Source organism: Neovison vison, chromosome 8 (assembly GCF_020171115.1).
Source record: "Neovison vison isolate M4711 chromosome 8, ASM_NN_V1, whole genome shotgun sequence".
Taxonomy (NCBI): Eukaryota; Metazoa; Chordata; class Mammalia; order Carnivora; family Mustelidae; genus Neogale; species Neogale vison.
Genome location: NC_058098.1, coordinates 84,222,771 through 84,241,691, shown reverse-complemented (window position 1 = coordinate 84,241,691; position 18,921 = coordinate 84,222,771). Strand labels below are relative to the sequence as shown.

The 18,921-nt window shown below is 46.9% G+C and overlaps 1 protein-coding gene and 1 long non-coding RNA gene across 4 annotated transcripts in view; one reads left to right on the top strand and one right to left on the bottom strand.

The window, feature by feature from the left end:
* B3GNT2 (UDP-GlcNAc:betaGal beta-1,3-N-acetylglucosaminyltransferase 2) overlaps positions 1 to 18,921 on the bottom strand; it is a 65,847-nt gene that overhangs the window by 26,046 nt on the left and 20,880 nt on the right. The window contains exon 1 of one of the 3 annotated variants that reach the window (XM_044264050.1): positions 1,323 to 1,545. The exons of the other annotated variants lie outside the window; for them this stretch is intronic. The gene's annotated coding sequence lies outside the window, so the exon portion shown is untranslated. Of the gene's footprint in view, positions 1 to 1,322; positions 1,546 to 18,921 lie in introns of those variants that run through there. 3 annotated transcript variants of the gene reach the window in all.
* On the top strand, positions 1,622 to 3,301 carry LOC122916518. Its single transcript, XR_006386212.1, has 4 exons — positions 1,622 to 1,809; positions 1,914 to 2,048; positions 2,299 to 2,552; positions 2,739 to 3,301. It is a non-coding gene; the product is annotated as an uncharacterized LOC122916518 (long non-coding RNA).

Here is an 18,921-nt window from a genome sequence, read left to right as displayed (position 1 = left end):
CCCTCGGCTGAGTTAGGCTCGAATCCCACCCCCACCCTCCCGCCTTCCAGCTCCCGATCCTGACCCTGTTGACCACCTCCCGAAGCAAAATACACCGGAAGAATTTGTTGTAACAAGTAGACGCCCATATTCACCAACTGGTTTGGCAATCTACCATCTACAGCAAGGCTCCAACAAGGGAGGGGCAGAAGAATATGGTATAATTGTTCTAAACTATCTTTCTACGAAATTGGGAAGGTTCACGAGGCCATGAGTGATAGGGGAGCAAAGACAAACAGCCCATCCCTAAGTTTTAAGCAGGAGAGGGAGCCTCCTCGCCATCCGGGCTTACAATGTATTCATCTCAGAGATAAGCTTTCATGCCCTGACACTTGTAGGGAGATACTGGGTTCTGGGGCTCCCCAGTCCTAAATGAAAAATACCGTGGCCTGGATATTAAGGAGACTTGATTTTACTACCTCCAGGAGGGTCCGCCTGCCGTTCCGGGGCAGCCTCCAGGATCTCCGCCCGCGGGGTCCCACCGAGCGCCCCCACGCCCACCCTTCCAGCGAGGTGTTTGGCCAAGGCCTGCCTCACGGGCTCCGGGCAGCACCCACCCATCCCCCTCCCCAGGTCTCAGACAAGCAGCCTAGTTAATCATTCAACGCCGGCGGCGTGAAACAATTTTTTAGAGGTCAACGCGAAAGGTTCTCGGTAAGTTTCACAGAAACCAGCCTTTGGGGACCCGGAGGTGGCAGCGGTAGGCAGATGGGGGTGGGGAGCGGCGGCGGGCGGCTCTTTGGCTCACAAAACACCTGATCTCCCCATGCGGCAACCGAGACCAGCGCAGTGCGAGGGTGGGGTGACGGGGTGCGAGTGAGAAATCACACACGGCCCCCTCCCCAAAACGCCCGTGGAAGCCAGGTGAGGACGCCGGCCCCAGACGCCCCTTCCCAATGCCGACATCACCCCCGCGCGGGCTCCCCCGGAAGTTGGGGTGCAGCGAGGAGGGGGGATGTCCCAGGGCCCCGTGAGGGTGGGGGTGAAACAGGACAAGAGACTAAAAAGACATGCTGCTCCTGGTTTCGCTATCCTCTTCCTCCAGGGTAAGGAAGCCGGAGGGAAGCGGGGACGCCTAAATGCGGCGGGAGCCACCCGGGAACGGTTTCCTCCTGTGGCGCGCCGGTACGAAGCCGGAACCGGCGAGGAACGGGACTGCGAGGGAGAGGAGTCAGTGCGGAGCCGGGGGAAGCGCGAAGCAGAGATGGAAAGGAGGTGGCGCGGGCTGGGGTAGGGGAAGAAGAGCGGGAGGGGGCGCGAGCGCACACCCGCCCCGGCCCTACCTTGTCCGGGAGCAGCTCCTGCTCAGCGGGGCGGGGGCGGGAGATCCCGGCCGCATCCACGTCCCGGCCGCTCCGCGCGGCTCAGCCCGGCGACCGCCGCCGCTCCCGCTCCATACGTTGCTCCGCGACGGGCGGCCCGGGGGTGTCGGCGGCGGGGGAGTCACCGGCACCGCTTGTCTCCGGCACTTGTTGCCGCCACCGCCACTGCGACTCGCACACCCGGCTCCAGCTCCCGGCGCCGCCGCCGCCGCCGCCTCTGGGCGCCCGGGTCCGGCCCCGCCTTCGCCCCCGCCCGGCGCGCCAATCAGGCCCGGCACCACCCCTCACGTCACCGCCCAGCCGGGCCCGCAGCCCGGCGCCCCAAGTTTGGGGAAGGCCGAGCTCCAGTCTGTCTGCCAGTTGGCGCCCGAGATTCGCCCAGGCTGGTGCTCCTCCAGGCTTCCAGAGACCCTCCGGGGCCTCCAGGTCCACGCGTGGAAAGTAAAAGGTTAAATTGGGGGATGGGGCCCCCAGGAAGTAGACCTCCTCGGAAGAACTGGACAGTTCGACCCTATTCCAACCCCGGTCTAACCGAAATCTCTCCAATTGCAGGCCGCCCCTCTTGCGGTGCGCCTGATGTTGGGGGACTAAGCCTACAGCCTGGGTAGGACTCCAGTGACCTTTTCCAGCCAGAACCAGTTTGTGACTGGGCCTAGACTGGACCACAGCCGGCGTTCCAGTGCTTGGGTGCGTGCACCCCTGCAAAACCCGGAGTTCCACTGGGGAAGGGAGAACCAGGGCCAGAGTGGGACTTGACCATTGCTCTCTGCCCACCCAATACTTGCCACCATCTCTTAGATCCCCCAAATAACGCCGTAGAGCCCAAGGCCTACACTGGTGCCCTACTTAGCACTGCCACCCGATCTTCGAATTTGTGAAGCTGCCCAGGAACTGGTGAGGGGGAAGTTTTAGTTCTGCTCCTTGTGGTGTCTTACAGAGAATTTCCTCGAGGTTCCACGCGCGTCTTGGAAGCCAGAAAAGCAAGGTGTCCAGACGCTGCGCCTTCAACCCGCGCCGCCGCCCAGAAGTGCAGGGCAGACACCTAGGAGCTGAACTCTGACACACACCTTCGGCTCCCCACTACCGGGTGAGGACTTGGCGTCTACGACTCCCGCCGGCCGAAACACCTGGAACCACAGACGCACCTCGGCCCAGCGCCCCTGCTGGCTCGCCAGAGCACTGCATTCTAAGGTGAGTCCCTGACTCTGGACCCGAGTTTGGGGACCCCAGGTAAGCCTAGCGCAACCTGATGGGGAGGTTGCGCAGGTCTGAAAGGCTGGGCGCAGCCAGCTTGTCACGCGCGTGCTCCGTGGGGAGGCAAGCTTGGCCCGAGGCCCATCTCAAAGCACCTCCGTCTGTTGGTCCTTATCTCTTCAGGAAGAAAGAGATCCCCTTTACCTGACCAGACCGACCAGACCCGGCAATTAAGGACACTCCACCTTCAAATATGTGCATTTTTCAGAAGGCTTTCTGAGGAGGAATTAGCCGAAGGGGAAAGAAATGTAAATGCAGGGATTTCGGGCACCTAGGAGTTCAGCCTTTTCCACTGTGGGCCCTTACTCTGATCCAAGCTCCGAGCAAAAGAGTATTTTGCAGCTGGATGCACTGAGCCACGTGGGTACACGCTTTTAGAAACAGGAATTCGAAGTCAGACCTGGGAAAATTTTTATTTTCAGCCTTCAGACCTTTTTGCTTTTATGTTGATCCCATGATTCTCCTAAGACTGAAACATGAAAGTTCAAGAAACCAGTTGGATTTTGTATATTCATAGAAAAACAAAAAGGATGCACACTGACTGCTAACCACGGGTATCCCAAGTGTGGGATTGGAGTGTGGGAAGGAGGGAGATGAATTTTATACCCTTATACTGACTCTGCATTTTGTATTTTTCCAGTTATATTAACTGTCACAATTTAGAAAGGTAATAAAACATTTTTTAAGAAATATAGAAATTAAAAATTCTTCAAGAACTCTGGAGAAAGTATAAATTAATAAACAAACAAAGCCTCTGCTTTTATTCTACATCAAAGTAATTATTCCTGAGTCCATGTTCCTTGGTTTAAATAAAGATATCTCTAGGCTGCTGTTCTGATTAAATGCTGTGGTGGGACAAGACTGACATCTGAAGATTTTTCTGTGCTGTCCGATTGACACACTGTTTCTATGCCCGTGTGTCTTCCCTTTAAATGGGTACCCGGTAGCCACAGACATAACCTTCAGCTGCCTGCCAAGGAGTTTTTAGTAAAGGAACTGCTACAGCGTAAGTTAGAATCCAACAAGGAAATTAAGCTTGTGTCCTTTGTATCTGCCCAGGCCCCAAAATTTAAAAATAAGGGCATACTCTCCATCCTGCCATTAATTAATGCAGCTGGGAGTGTATCTGTAACAGTTAACACTGTTCCTTTGGGGGAATTACTCAACACTAAGTTCCACACCCACTTGGCTGTAGTCTTTACTCTTGGGTTGGGGCCTGGGTCCATCATCAGTAGGTAAAGATGTATTACTTATTTGTTTAACAAATATGTGTTGACACTGGAGTGGTGACCATGACAGACAAAATCTTCCCTCTTGGAGCTCACAGTTTAGCTGGAGAGAGACAGGTTCACAATTCAATGCACTGTCAATTATATAACTGACAATTGCAGAAGTTCACGGTGGTGGGACCATTTGGGGGAGTCCAGGAGGAGGTGACATTTGAGTTGAGCTCTGAAGGGTGAGCAGGACTTACTCAGGCAAAGAGATGAATGGAACAGAGTTCCTGGCTGGTTTATACCGCAAGGGAGATGTGGTTGAGGGAGAGGTTGGAGAGGTAAGCAGGGGCTGCATTTTGCAGGGCCTAGAATACCATTTTCTATAAGATCACTCTGACCAGATGTGAAGAAGGAAAAGGGTAGAGGGAAAGAGGGGGTTGAGGGATAATTAGGAGGCTGTTGCTAAAATATAAATGAAAGTGCTGTTTATCTAAGTGGTAAAGCAAATGGAGAGAAGAATACCAGCAGGATTTGGTGATTGCTTAATTAGGGAGGAATCAAGGAAAACTCCCAGTTCTCTGTTTCTTCAAGCAGAGGGACAGTGGTGCCACTTTCTCAGTTGGGGGACTCTCAGGGAAGAGAATTGAGAAAACCTTCCCAAGGTTCACATTTGGTCAAGGTGGGTCTGAGGTGCCCGTGAGGTGTCCAAGTGAAGATGTTGAGTAGGTTGTTGGTTGTAGGATCCTGTTCTCTGAGGGGAGACTGAAACAGAAGTAGTAAGTAGCGGTGGTAATAAAGCCAGGAGAATAAGGTGGTCTCCCAGGAGAGTATAGAGCTTGACTAGAAGAAGGCCCAGGACTTATCTAAAGCCTGGACAGAGGCAAACTACTGGCAGATGAAGTGGAGCAGTTGCCAGAGAGGTAGGAAGAAAATTAGGAGCTTGGGGAGGTAGGGATTTCCCAGGGAAAGAACATATAATAAGGAGACAGTAGTCAACAACACTCAAAATGGCTGAGAGACCCAAGGGAAATGAGGACTAAACAGCCACTAGATTGACTGACCTTGGTGTCACTGGGAGTTTTCACGGAGCAGTGACTCGTACAGTGAAGGGCAAAGAGATAGACTGTAGTGGATTGAGGAGTGAGTGAGAGGTGAAGAAATGAAGAAAGGTACTTCATGCAGACAGAAAAGTTTGAAGGGTCAGAGAGAAGAACAGCTGGAGAGGAAATGTGTCAGCAGTGGGTTTAGGATAGAATAACATGAGTGTATTTAAATGCCCATATGGGCATAGAGAAGAGGAAGATGAAGGTATAGCAGTGAGAGAACAATGGACAATAAAGTTTCCTGTGACCATGGGAGAGGACAGAACCAGAGTATGGGTTGAAAGGCTAACCTCTTGCAGGAGGCTACCTCCTCTATTACAACGGGAGGGAGGAAGTTAGAGGAGGACTGAAGTAGGCACGTTTGGTGTGGGACATAGAATCCTTCCACAGGATAACTTTCTCTTGCTCTGTGACACACAGGAGGCTGGGGTTGGGGCAGGGAGAGCTGACAGATTTGAAGAGAGCGGAGAAGGTGTGACAGTCATTGCAGAGCGTGGGAAGGTTGGGAGGTGGCAAGATGATAAGGCAGCATGGCAAGGCAGCACGCAACCTACTTGAGGTTGGTGGTGTCAACTTATGAGGTACCCTTTGGCTCTCCTGTGTGATTTCCTCCAGCAGAACTCAGGTGTTTGCTCTGGTGCAGGCTCAGGTGGGAAGAGGAGCAAATTCCCTTTGCCAAGGAATTGAGAACCTTGGCAAAGTGAGGTTGACATGATGAATGATAAGAGAGAAAGGACAGAAATCAATAGGCTGGAGGTGTCAAAGGAGTCAATGTTTAGTCATGTTGGAAGAAGAGGAGGTTGCTGACTTGGGTCAGCAGTCTGGATGCTTAAGTTAGTAGTTCAGGAGGTGGAGAGCTTTAGGTCATGGCGAAACCAGGATATGATAGGGGAGAGTAGAGGAGAAAGTCACTAGAGAATATGAGGCCACCAAGGAACTGAGAGGCAGGGTATTGGATAGGTCATCCGTGTGGGCAGTGAAGCCACCCAGGAAGATATGGGCAGAAATTAAAGTCAGGGTCATAGTGTGAAGGTTATGGAGGTGGGAGCTAAAGTCTTCAAGTGAAGAAGGAGGAGGAACCAGGAGGTCGGAAGATGGCAACCACAAGAAAGGAAGAGGAAATACGACTAGCAGCGGTCTCCTCAAGAGTGGAGGAATAAGAGTGTTTACAAGAGGTGGAGGAGAAATAATCAGAGAAAGGGGACTAACCCCACCTCCGGGCCCCGGGGGACACACAGATGAAATAGTGAGCACCTTCATCTCCTAGAGCTTCAGGGAAAGCAAAGAAGGTGGGATTTCATTCTGAGTAGAGCTTAAAGATATATGGAAGGGTGGATGGAGCCACCTTCAATTTGGTTTACTTGTTGAAGTCTACAGCCCCAGAGGATTACATAAAAAGATTTGGAGGGTAGGAGTGAGTAGAGGTGGGAGGTCAGATGCCAGGAAAAGCAAATGATTGTGCCAAAAAGATGGTGGCTAGAGGATCCACGAGAGAATGATAATGGAAAGAGAAATGAGTGGTCTCTATGAAGCCCGACCCCATAGCTCTATAAGCCAGGGCAACATCCCCCTCATTTGTTTTGCCCCAAGATTTCCATCAGGGAAAAGCATCTGAGGCCTCCCTTCTCCTTCCTCCTCTTCTCCACTAGAGACTTTGCTGTCAACACATGAGCTCTTACGGGACTCGAGCCACAAGTCAGGAATCCCAGGCTTATCTCTCCTCTGCTACTCAGCTTGCCTCTTCCTCAGGCAGGTTGTTGACCTCTCCTGTCTCAGTTTCATTGTCTGTAGACGCTGAAGCACACACGCTTCTCAGGGCAATTATAAAGAGTGGAGACAAAAACTTAAGTAAAAGCACTTTCTAGGGGCACCTGGTGGCTCTGTTGGTGGAGCATGTGACTCTCGATCTTGGGGTCATGAGCTTAAGCCCCATGTTGGGTGTAGAGATTAGTTTAAAAAAGAAAAAAAAAAAAAGCACTTTTTAAACTGTAAATCACTGTAGGGATGTGAGTGATTTCCCTTGTCCAGAACACCCTCACCTACATCCATATCTCTCTCCCAGGAGCCCTCCCAAAAAGACTGTGAGTCTCTGCTCTGGAGGAAGCTGTAATCTTGCCCAGAGACAGGACAAACACACCCAAAACAATTAGAGAGGAATGCACAGCTGTGTCTGATTAAGTGCTAAATTGTAAGGTGCAGACAGTAAGAGCTCTAAGATCAGAAAAGAGAACAATTAGCCAGACTTGGGAAAGTCTGGGAGGCTTCCTGGAGAAGGTGGGGTGAAAGGCACCCAGGCTACTCACTGAAGCTGTGAAGAATACTGGCAAGTGCCCATTCCTTTGTGGCTGCAAAGACTGTCAGTCTGACATGGGTCCGCAAAAAGCTTCTAGGTCACAGATGCTCTTTTGGCACCCCTGCTGCCCAGCCTGTTGTCACCCCGATAGCCATGCACCTTCTCAATTACAGTCCTGTGTGCGCCACCCTCCACCCCCCCCGCCCCCCCGCTGGCTGGGCAGCCTGGGCAACACAGCAACACATATGTTCTTTGCCCTGGGCCTCTCATGTTTAGGTCTCCCTTGTCCCCTGTTTGCCTGGTGAAGAAACAGAGGTTGATCTTTAGCAAATTTCCTGGACCATCCTTGGTGCCAGCACACATCTAGCATTTGTGCCTGGCTAGACCAATGGCTTTGGAAGAGAAATGCTGCTGTTTGCCTCCCTGTACCCAGCCAGCCTGGGGGACCTACATGACCACCAAATCAAAGCCCAGCACCGGCCCCACACCTGCCTCCTTTCCTCTTTACTGCCTCTGCTTCATGGCCCAGGAGTACCCCTAAACCCACCATTCAGATACCACCCCACAGAGCTGCCACCCTAGAGCCCGAGACCCGCAAGGCCGGAGATGGCTTTAGCCTCTGGGGCTATATCGGAGCCACAGGAGTCAACTCCTGCAGCCCTCTGGACATGGTTCAGAATGAAGGCCTTCTTCCTCAGTAACTAGCCTGGTTGGTGCCCACGCTCTGTAGTTCTCTCTTCCCTTTCGCACAGATCTGGAAAAGATCCCATCATGCTTCAGGGGCAAGCAGACACAGGCAGCAGCCACAGCAGAAATCCCTAAATGTTGTATATGCTATGGACTTGGGTTGGTCCAGAAGGGCAGCAGTGTTTTATGAATCTGTTAGTTCCAGTTGGGGCCATAAACAACAACCCTCTCTGTCAATAGCTAAAATATTAATTACTGATGGAAAGTACGGAAACTTGGCACTGGAATTCTTGGAGCTCCAGTCCAAATCCCTTGGAACTGACAAATGAGAAAAATGAGGTCTGAAAAGCAGGTTTTGGGAGGCCAAACACCCGATACTAGAGATAATCTCTTGAATGTTTTTCAGTTAAGTCACAGGTTAAAAATCACCAGCCTGAAGCAGACCCTTTATCCCAAGATTACTTTGACTTTGCAACAGCAGAAAGACATAAAACCTCATTTTCAGATGCAGATATCAGAAATCAATGTTATGATTCCCTGGGGATTTGCTCCATCTCCCACAGAATCCTGATGCTAGAAGAACCTAGAATTCCCAGGTGAGTAAAGACCAGCTTGTGCATGATGCCGTATAAGGTCAGTAACTTGAAGGGGCGCAAATAGACATCTCTGTTAGGGTCATAATATTGTTTGGGGGATGAACTCTCATTAAAGAGAAATGCAAAATCATACTTGTGTAATTATTATCAAACTGCAAAATTATATTCAAGAGGAGAGGCCCATAATTGCAGCATCAAGCACGAGACAGTGCCATTAAAATGATTATCAAGGCATAAGCCTATTAGAGAGCTTAATGCCTCATTGCTGGCATCATCCCGCTAGCTATCCCAGGTCTGGAAACCAGCTCAGTTGTAAACACAACTGTTACAAAACAGTGATTTGCAAGGGGCATAACAAAGATCTGCTGACCTTTACCAAAGGTCACAGCTGCTTGGCTAAGGAGAACAGAGAACATTTCTGAAAAATGAAGATTCGTCTGCCAACTCCAGTTGGCTCTTACTGAGAAAGAAAGTATGCAAATCTTCAAGTCCTTCCCAGTTGTTCAGCCATCCAGATATGGGTATAACGGTGAGGTCTGTCACCTTCAGATAGCCAGGTGCCACCTCAGATGGATACAGGAGCCTAAGTCTTGGCTGCTCATGGCGAAAAATCATGATATGGAAATCTGCAAACCCAAGTTCAAATCCCACTCTGTGTCCTCATGGATAGAGCAAAATCTATCTTGAAGAGTTCCCAAGAGGGGAAAATAAGGTTATTTATGACCAAGTAACTATAGATAATTGGTGCTTACTAAGTTTGTTTCACCCTTGGCCTTGACAGTGGGACCAACGCCTCATCAGGATGAAGTACAGGTGGTATCTTGGCATAAATCTTAGGGATTATCAACATTTGTCCTGGGAGCCCACAAGAGGAATTGCTACTCCCTCTTTATTCCAAAGTGTATGGATATCATTAATCAGCATCACAATTGAGAACAGGAAAATCAATGGGCTATATCTGGGAGGAGCCACCTGCTTGGTCTTTTAGGACCCAGTGACTGTTGAAACTCACTTGGCAAGATGTGTCAGCAAAACCAAAAACCTTTTCCTTAAGTATGATAGAGAAATCAGAGAGCAGTGGACCCCACAGATGGTTCCAGTTACTTTCACTGTCAGCGTCTTTGCTGTAGACATCTTTGTTGTGAGCATTTCTGTCAAATAACTAAGTAGCAATAAGGCAATTTTGCCATTAAAGATTAAAAAGTAGAGGTGCCTGGCTGGTTTAGTTGGTCGAGAATATGACTCCTGATCTCAGGGTTGTAAGTTGGAACCCCATGCTGGGTGTATAGATTACTTAAAAAAATAAAATCTTAGGGGTACGTGGGTGGCTCGGTTGATTAAGTGGCCAACTCTTGGTTTCAGCTCAGGTCATGATCTCAGGGTCATGGGATGAAGCCCAGTGTGGGGCTCGGTGCTCAGTGTGGAGTCTGCTTATCCCTCTCCCTTCCTCTTTGCCTCCTCTCTCTTTTTCTAAAATAAATCAATAAAATCTCTAAAATCTATTTAAAAAGATTAAAAAAAGTAATTGGTTGACAGTCTGGTTTATTTGACAGTTTGGTTTTATTTCTCGAGGCAATCCTCCCTTTTTAAAAAAAAATATTTTATTTATTTATTTGACAGAGATTACAAGTAGGCGGAGAGGCAGGCAGAGAGAGAGGAGGAAGCAGACTCCCCGTGGAGCAGAGAGCCCAAGTGGGGCTCCATCCCAGGACCCTGGGATCATGATCCAAGCGGAAGGCAGAGGCTTTAAACCACTGAGCCACCCAGGCACCCCTCCCATTTTTATATGATGTAAATCTTAGCTCTCATAATGGCATAATGGTCTATATGGTGGCATAGAGTTTTGAACCCACATTTCCCTAGAACTCTGGGACCTCTAATAGTGGACAAGTGACAGTATACCAAGAACAAACAGCAGTATGGAAGGCTTTCACAACATCATTGGAAGTCCAATTACAAATGTGCATTTGTACATGCACAGTACTTGGAATCTGATGCCTCTCTTAATGAAGGAAGAATCTTAGCAAAAAAAGAAAAAATGAGATGCCAAGAAATGGGAAATAAATCAACGAGCAAAATAGTAATAATAATAATAACAATAATAATAATTCTCTGAATGAAAGACTTTGAAGACAACTACTTAGGTACAATCTACAAAATAAAATCAGTTATTGGTGCAGTATTGCCATGAATCAACATTATAAATTTTGAATGTAGTCAAGTATTTGGTATTTTGCAATAAAGTCTTTTAAATCTATTCATTTTCCAAGTTTCATTATGTTCTTTTTAATGGATGTCCTTCTTTTATTTTTTGCCATTTTACCTTTTATGTCAAAATTGTCTTACAGCCAATAACTCATATGGAGGAAATGCTTGCAGCAAAGATGCTTAAGGCAAAAAACTAGCATGCCTGTGGATTGTCTTAAAAGGGAAGCAGGGTACATGTAACAAGGTGGATAAATCTCAAAACATGTTGAGTGAAAGAAACCATACATAAAAGAATAGACATGAAGTACAAGAACAGGTAAAAACTAACCTATGGTGATAGAAATCAGAACACCAGTTGCCCCAGGGACAAGAAGGGAATTAAATTAAAAGAGGTGTAAGGGAACTTTCTGAGATAAGAGAAATATTCTATCTGTTGATTGGAATGATGGCTAAATGGGAACACACCATTGTCAAAATTTACCACACTGTACACTTCTTTTTTTTTTTTTAAGATTTTATTCATTTATTTGAGAGAGTGAGAGAGAGAGAGAGAGAGAGAGAGTACAAGAGGGGAGAAGGTCAAAGGGAGAAGCAGTCTTCCTGCTGAGCAGGGAGCCTGATGTGGGACTTGATCCCAGGACCTTGGCATCATGATCTGAGCTGAAGGTAGACACTTAACCAACTGAGCCACCCAGGTACCCCCACACTGTACACTTTGAATTTGTGCATTTTACTGTTAATAAATTAGACCTCAACTAGCAAAAGAAAGAAAGAAGAGAAAGGAAGGAAGGAGGGAAGGAGGGAGGGAGGGAAGGAAGGAAGGAAGGAAGAAAGAAAGAAACAGCATGTAGGTGGAGGGAAATAGAGACAAGTAGGCTCCCACCCACAACCATGCTGGGCAGTTTCCTCAGCACCAAACTGGGATAGCTACGAACTGACATTTCAAAATCAACTACAGAAAGGAGAGAAGACATTTTTCTAAAAATTAGTACCCTCTTCTGAGCCAAACATTAGGTTTAAGCCCTTGTTCCTCTGCAAATTAAAATGCTTTTCATCACATTTCCTTCACTTCTCATCTAAAGCCTTCCAGGGTATGGTTTTCCTGAGGCAGCACCCTTTAGGAGTCACCTTCCCTCCATTTCGCAGCTGCATGGAGACATTTTTGGATTTCATTAACTCTAAAAACTTTGTGCCCGTGAAGCTGTAGAAAAAGGAAGCAGAGTTTAATTGACTGGCCAAAATCAAATTAATGAGCATTAGAAGTAAAAAAAAAAAAATTTGGGTCACCAGGAAACTTTCTGGAAGAATCTCGACAATCAGACATTTCAGAAAGGGGGTGCCTAGCTGGCTCAGTCAGTGGAACATATGATTATAGATCTAGGGGTCATAAGTTTGGGCCCCATGTTGGGCATGGCATGTACTTTAAAAAAGAAAAAGAAAGTGAAAAAGGAAAGGAGAAAAGAAAAAAGAAAAGAAAGGAAAAGGGAAGGAAAGTAAAGGGAAAGGGGAAAGAAAAGAAAAGAAAAAAGAAGCCTACGTGATCTTTCAGGGAGCTCTGGTGCTGGGATGTCTCAGAGTTGTCCGAAATTGGGGTGACAAACCTGGGCCTTTTCACTCCTGCATCAACCAGATATTAGATGTGAGCTGCCCTTGGGAAAGGGAAAATGACCATGGGCAAGGTGACTCTTTTCAGCAGAGAAGTCTCAGAAAAGGACTCAACTGATGGTGGCTGCTATGAACCCTTCCAGTAGATGGGGAAACAAGTGCTTCAGTCTTGGAGAGGGACCTGGGACCCAGCATGTCATCCACTATAGGTCGGATGGATGTGCATTTGTAGTCCCACATGTCTCCTAGAAAGTCTCAGCTAGGAGTCCATACTCATGTCCAGAGAAAATGCTGTATATCAGCCTTTACCAGGACCATCCCTGGAACCCAATGATCTCACAACCCTTCCACTTCCTTAGGAAGGGGTGATAGGAGAGTCTTTGTCAGCTCCCAACCTAGCTTTTAAGAGTGGGACAGCTGGGAGGTGGCTGTGTGGACTGATTTTGGGTGGGACCTAGGCCCTCAGACTTACGGGGCATGATGCCCATAAGAATGAAAATCCACAGGATTAGTCTTGAACAAGCCGAGAGCCTGCTAAGCCCTGGCATCTGCTGAACTTCCCAAATTACACACATTAAGCTGTTCAGTTCCACATTTCCATAGTGTGCTTCCTGCCAAGCTTCTTAGCGCAGTCTACACAATAAGAAAATCAAAACGAGCAGTTAGAGCAATTCTGGATACGACAGGTCAAACAAATAAGCCTTTATCTAGGACTTCAACAGACATAGTCAACAAGGGCCTAATCCAAAAATGAGACTTGGACCAAAACGGCTTTGCAAAACAAAAAGAGGGAGATGTAGAGATATTTGCATGACTTTTTTTCTCTCTTTCCTTGAAAATACTAAAATAACGTATTATTCGGCCTCCCAGTGCTGCTCTGTCCCACCACCCCTAACCCCTAGCTTCTTGAACATTCTCTAACTCCATTACTAATCTGGCTATTGGGCCAACTCACAGGAAATGTTATGCTAGGGTATGAAAATAGTCACCACTGAAAGGAGCTGGGAAACTTACTTTGTTCATTGTTATATACCTAATTAAATACCGAAGGATTAAAGCTGTTAAGTGTGAGTGTTGTATATGAATTCAGGAAGTACAGAGACTATGTACAGAAACCCTAAGCATTCCAGCTAAGTAATGCCACTAGTGTAGTGGGGAGCCAAGATGCGACAGAACTTTATTATTTAATTATTATTATTTTAACAAGAAAAAGCAAGTTTGTAGTTACTCCTCATTCTAGCAGTAGAAACCTCTTGTAGACACTCACTGTTCTGTAGAAGGGGAAGTACAAAACAACTCTTTATCCTTTTTCCCTCTCTGGAGTGATAAAGGCCATGCCTTCTCATACAGGTCCGTAATCCTGTGCAAACCCAAAATCCATATAGCTCTGGAAAATGGGAGGCACTAAAACTAACTTGATGGCAAAATCTGACTAGAATTTTTGAGAAGGTAGTTCTAGTTTTTATTTATTCTATGTTTCACTACCCACATGTTAATGTATTTGATTGTAGGTGCTGCTGCAGACACATTAATATGAATGATAATACATATTTGGGGGGAATTATCAGCATATAGATTGTAACTGAAGTCATGGGAGTGGGGGAGATGGTAAGGGAATGAAGAGACTGAGAAGAGAAGAGGGCCTAGGACAGAGCACCTGGGAACCAGATATAATGAAAGGGCCAAAGGGAGGATCTAGCAGAAGGAAGTCAAGAGGAAGTGAGACAGGAAGGAGGAAGATGAGGAGCAGCGATGCCGCAACCCAGAGAAGAGATGGTTTCGGCCTGGCAGGGCGTTTATCAGCACCAGCTTCGGGGGTCAGTGGTGGACCAGCAGGCTGTTAAGCCTCAGAGAGCTTGTCTTCTGCAAGTCTAAGAACATGTCTTAAACCCATATTCTCTTTTTAACAGCATTGAGCTGTGCTTTGTTCATTGTCATTGCCCAATAAAGACTTGTTAATTAATTGATTATGTCAGTAAAAGCCCTAGATCAGAGAGGCAAACCTGCTTTTGTGAGGCCTCATTGCAGATAAAAGCCTGGGAAGACAACAGAAGGAGCACAGAGAAAGAGCAGGAAAAATGACAAAGGAGTGAGATGGTAAGTTTGCTCACACAGGAACAACTGGAAAAGAGAACATTTCGCTCCTTTCTGCAGGGAAGAACAGTAGGGCTGGGTAACAAGAAACAGTAAAACGGGTAAGTCTTTAAGGTGGAAAGAGTAGGAACCGTGGTGGAGAGAGAAAAATAGGTTAACCAAATACAGAATTATTCTTAAACTATGGGTCAGGGCAATGTATAGAAACTTAGAGATAATCAAATCAACAATTATTTCACAAATGATATAATAAACAGAGTCTGAGATACTCTTTTAAGGGAACAGCTAGTTACTGGAATCAAACCTGGAGTCAAACTTAGGGCTCTGGGTCCAGTCCAGTGCTATTTGATATTAAACATAGAACCTGAGTACCGGGGTGCCTGGGTGGCTCAATCAGTTAAGCGTGTGCCTTGGGCTTAGGTCCTGGTCTAAGAGTCCTGGAATCAAGTCCCACATTGGGCTCCCTGCTCAGAGAGGAGTGTGCTTCCCCTCTGCCTGCAGCTCCCCTTGCTTGCACTCTGTCTCTTTGTCTCTCTCTCTCTCTCTCTCACTCTGACAAATAAAATCTTAAAAAAAAAAAAAAGTGACTGTTGCCTACTCTATCATCTAATACCCAGCACAGTGCCTGGGCAGAAAGGACTCATCAACCTTCCCTGAATGGAAGAATGAGATGTCCATTCTTTTTTTTTTTTTCTTTTAAGGTTTTTTTTTTTTTTTTAAGATTTTATTTATTTGTTTGACACAGAGAGATCACAAGTAGGCAGGGAGGCAGGCAGAGAGAGAGAGAGAGAGAGGAGGAAGCAGGCTCCCTGCTAAGTAGAGAGCCCAATGTGGGGCTTGATCCCAGGACCCTGGGAACATGACCTGAGCCAAAAGCAGAGGCTTTAGCCCACTGAGCCACCCAGGCACCCCTGAGATGTCCATTCTTGAAAAGATGCAGCATTGGGATGTCTGGGTGGCTCAGTCCATTAAGCATCTGCCTTCAGCTCAGATCATGTTTCCAAGGTTCTGGGATGGAGCCCTGCATGCAGATCTCTGCTCAGTAGGGAGTCTGCTTCTCCCTCTCCCTCTGCCTATCTCTCTCTCTCTGTAAAATAAATAAGAAATCTTTAAAAAAAAAAAAAAAGAGAGAGAGAATTCAGTCCTAGGCCCCTCTTCCCATTTCCTGCCTTTCTATACTTTCATCAGTAAAATCTGGTTAAAGTAAACATCTGGGCAGCTGCAAGCATCTGCATGTAATCACAGACCTGGGACTGAAGCACTTTCAATGGGCAAAAGGCACCACGATGGAATTATGGAATCAAGGACCAGAGATAGAGGGGTTTACTCACTTGCCTCGGCTGGAAACCCCTGGAAAGGAAGAACCAAGCATAGCTTCAGAAATTTACCATGGAAATTAATTTTTTAAAATATATTAGGGTGGAGAAGAATGTCTTATTCTCTTTTCCAAATGGGATTTATTTTTTTTATAATCAGAAAACATTAATTAATTTTCTTAAATATTTACTTGTTTGTTCTTTTTTTTTTTTTAAAGATTTTATTTATTTATTTGACAGAGAGAGATCACAAGTAGGCAGAGAGACAGGCAGAGAGAGAGAGGAGGAAGCAAGCTCCCTGCTGAGCAGAGAGCCCGATGCGGGACTCGATCCCAGGACCCTGAGATCATGACCTGAGCCGAAGGCAGCGGCTTAACCCACTGAGCCACCCAGGCGCCCTGTTTGTTCATTTTTAAATGAGTGGGGAGTTGGAAAGGAAGAGTTAGGGTAGAACAAGCTTTTTGCCAGTTTGACTTAGAATCAGGTCATGCCAGGTGAAGCCAATTCTACTTTCCCTACCCTTCCTATTCTCCTTTGGTGGTTTATAAGTGAACTTTTGTGCAAGGCAGCAGCTTGCATAGAAAAGACAATGAAAGCATTTTCTTGACTTGGTGAGATGGGAGATCAGTTAAAGGACAGAATCAGAGAGAAAATGAACACTGGGGAATGGGTGAAGTCATGTGACTTGGTGGAGAACCTCTTCAATGAAATAGTACCTGAGTTCCTGTTACAAGCAAGACTAAGGAAGGTAGAACATGGTGCTCACTCTTAAAATATGTGACTGTTTCTGAGATGCCTGGGTGTCTCAGTTGCTTAAGCATTTGCCTTTGAGCTCCAGTCATGATCCCATGGTCCTGGGATGGAACCCCATGTTGGGCTCTCTGCTCAGCGGGGAGTCTGCTTCTCCATCTCCCTCTGCCTGTGCCTTCCCCTGCTTGTGCTTTCTCTCTCTCTTTTTCTGTCGAAAGAAAGAAAGAAAGAAGAGGAAAAGAAAAGAGAAAAGAAAAGAAAGGAAAGGAAAGAAAAGAAAAAAGAGAAAAGGTACAGCACATCCTTTCAGGTGGAAAAAAAGTTCTCATGCCCTTTCCTTGACTTCTTTAGATCCATTAGTCCCAACAAGTAATTTCTGCTTTAAGATGTCAGGTAGCCCAGGCCTCATGGTACCATTTCCTCTCTCTAGATATTCAATACTTCCCAGTTGGTTATTACATTCACCAGCCGTCTCCCAAAGTCCTAGGCACTGGGAAAAAGACCCAGAGCCTACTTGAGCATTGATGGCAATCAAGCAATCTGTTCCAAGACCTCCAGGTCCTCATGTCTAAGGTCAAACATGCCATTCTGGCCCTAAAAAGACCCCAGAGACAGTTTCTCCTCTTTAGTGGCAGGTTCAGGCCTGGCTGATGTGTGGTGGTATCAGAGGCCAAAAGCTGTTCTTACTTTGCTTCTAAAAGTACTTTTAGATGCCAGAGAAAGGAGGTTTTAACCGCTATAGCTTAGAACACAACATTTTAAAAACAGTTGAAAAGGCCTTGGAAAGTTCTCAGATGAAGTTAATTAAAACCTTCCCCTGTCCTAAGGGTCAATCCTGCTGTTTCGAGTTGTTATCCAACTGAGTCTCTGGATAAGCAAGTCTCCCAAGGACTGGTGGATTTAGTTTAGAAGCTATGCCACGTGGAAAGTGCCAACTGCCCCTGCAAGGGAAACATTTGTTTTCTGCCTTAAAATCTCTAAGCAAGAAGTGTAGGAGAGCACAAAAACATTTTTTAAAAAGATTTTATTCATTTATTTGACAAAGAGAGAGAGGGAACATGAGCAAGAGGAGGGGCACACGGAGAGAGAGAAGCTGGCTCCCTGCTGAGCAAGGAACCTGATGTGGGGCTCCATCCCAGGACCCTGCGATCATGATCTGAGCCTAAGGAAGATGCTTAAACAACTGAGCCACCCAAGCGCCCCTCAAAAACATTTCCACTAGCAATCTTAACTCTAGCTCATACTGCCAACTATCAGCCAAAGGAATCCTATCCCTCAAAAACGGTCAGGAAGGAAAACTCTCTGATACACAGCATGGAGTACGATGCTTGCCATCAGAAGGGCTAGCTTTGTTCTGGGAAGAGGTGATGGCGTCAGTCTCTCTGTACAATGTCAGTAAGCTCATATCACTGAAATGGAATAAGAGAGTTACCATAGCAGGAAGGCAGTGCCCTCACTTGCTCTCAGGCTACACTAAGAGATTTCTTAGTACAAGGAACTGAGCCTAGCCCTGGCTTGGCCACACACAGCTGGGAGGCATTTCAGGAAAAAGGGAGCCATTGTCCCCAATAGGATGCACACTTCGCCAGTGTGTCTATTCATCAGCCCAGCACAGGTTGGCTTTGCCGCCTGTGGATCAACAAAGTCCTTCTCAACAAATGTCAAATGGCTTTGTGCTTTAAGATTCCCAAGAACAGATGTAGTTGAGGTGGCTAGTTGCAACTTAGGGGTTATTATGCCCAGTCTACTCTATAAATAGTGACCGAGTAACTGACTTAAAAGAAACAATGCCATGTGCTAGTGGAAAACCAATGTAAGACTCAGATCCTTGACCTCTAAGAGTTTGCCATCTAGTAGTGGGGGCCCTGGGAATGTCAGCCAGGGGCTCTGCCAATAGCCAGGGTCTCCTATAGAGGGGAGATGCCCCCCCGCCCCCCCCCCCGCCGCCCAGAGCACTCTACTCAGAGATAGCACCAAGCTGTTCTATCCCAGGAATGGCCATTATTAGGCTGGGGACAGGGGGTTAGGCCAAGGGCCACCTGCATAGGCTAGGCAGTGCCTCAGTGGGCCAGCATAGAAAGATGGGCTGAGCCAAACTTACAGGAAGAAGAGCTAGGATCTGGGTGCACATGGAGGAGGCAGAGGGCAGACATGGGTAGGAGGTGGATGCTTGAAGGCCATGCCCCACAGAGAAACTCCTGTGACCTGACTTTACCTCTGTTCCTGTCTTGCTTCAGGCCCAGCTCTCTTCCTTCTTCTGGGTTCCTCCATAAGTGCCTTTCTAACAACCATGCCTTAACACACACCCACTCAGACACGCTACAGTAGTTATGGTAACAAGAGAATCTTTTTTCTTTTTTCTTTCTTTCTTTTTTTTTTTTGCTTGTTTGACATTTTATTTATTTATTTATGGTTTTATTTTTGAGTAATCTCTACA